Source organism: Mandrillus leucophaeus, unplaced genomic scaffold (assembly GCF_000951045.1).
Source record: "Mandrillus leucophaeus isolate KB7577 unplaced genomic scaffold, Mleu.le_1.0 Scaffold805, whole genome shotgun sequence".
NCBI lineage: Eukaryota > Metazoa > Chordata > Mammalia > Primates > Cercopithecidae > Mandrillus > Mandrillus leucophaeus.
The window spans coordinates 452,706-454,019 of NW_012108753.1; the positions used below are offsets into that span (position 1 = coordinate 452,706).

A 1,314-nucleotide genomic window follows, 5' to 3' on the forward strand; every position below is an offset into this window, starting at 1 on the left:
AGGGAGGGAGGGAGGGAGGAAGGAAGGAAGGAAGGAGAAAGAAGAAAAGAAAAGGGCGTTGGAATGGTTCAGACTGAAAAAAGAAAAGAGGGGAAAAAAGCTTAAAGAAATGGTAACAAGCTTTACCAACTTGGGCCTGGCAGAGTGGCTCCTGCAAAGAACAGTGGCAAGAAGAAAATGGACCATTCTGCCATCAATGATGTGATGACCCAAGAATACACCGACATTCACAAGCGCGTGTATGGAGTGGGCTTCGAGAAGTATGTCCCTCAGACACTCAAAGAGATCCGGAAATTTTGCCATGAAGGAGATGGGAACTCCAGATGTGTGCATTGATACCAGGCTCAATAAAATTGTCTTTGCCAAAGGAATAAGGAATGTCCCGTACCGTATCCGCTTGCAGTTGTCCAGAGGATGTAATGAGGATGAAGATTCACCAAATAAGCCCCGTACTTTAATTACCTATGTACCTGTTACCACTTTCAAAAATCTACAGACAGTCGATCAGGCACTGTGGCTCATGCCTGTAACTCCAGCACTTTGGGAAGCCAAGACGGGCGGATCACCTGAGGTCAGGAGTTCAAGACCAGTTTGGCCTGTATGGTGAAACCCCATCTCTACTAAAAATACAAAAAATTAGCCGAGATCACACCACTGCACTCCAGCCTGGGTGACAGAGAAAGGCTTTATCTTGGAAAAAAAAAATCTACAGAGAGTCAATGTGGATGAGAACTAACCACTGGATATTTAACTACATCAATTATAGTTATAAAATTGCCTTCACAAAAAAAAAAAAAAAAAAAAAAAAAAAAAACAGAAATTGTAAGAAAGACTGAGATAATTGTATAAAAATGTTATGATTTCTGCGGGAAAATATATATAAACTAATAACGGTATTGCACAAAGCTTGACATCTCCATAAATATTTCTTATACACTCTGAACCCCACTATAGATTTCACAAACACATTTTGAGATAAGACACATTTTGGCCACAAGGTTTAGAGCAGGAAAAGACTCCAGTAGAAACTTTTACTAAGGGTCCTTTAGCGACAGTGCCTTCCTGGTCCTAGCCTGGTTTACTAATTCTGACAGAGGAATGCAAATGACGAGAAAGATGTGATAGTTCTCTCCAAAGCACAGAAGCAAGCTAAAATTCCAGTCTTCTGTAGTGGCCTTAGGGACCTCCACTTTAACGAATATGTACTAGGTTTGCTGTACATTCTCCCATCTTCACCTTAAAGCCTAGACATTTCTTTTCACATTTTCTCTTTCTTCTTCTCCTCCTCCTCCTCCTCCTCCTCCTCCTCCTCCT

The 1,314-nt window shown here is 41.3% G+C and overlaps 1 protein-coding gene and 1 pseudogene across 1 annotated transcript in view; both read left to right on the plus strand.

Moving 5' to 3' along the window:
* LOC105530239 overlaps positions 1-1,241 on the plus strand; it is a 4,143-nt pseudogene extending 2,902 nt beyond the window's left edge.
* Positions 1-1,314, plus strand: part of SULT6B1 (sulfotransferase family, cytosolic, 6B, member 1) — a 31,362-nt gene that overhangs the window by 3,946 nt on the left and 26,102 nt on the right. The gene's annotated exons all lie outside the window — the stretch shown is intronic.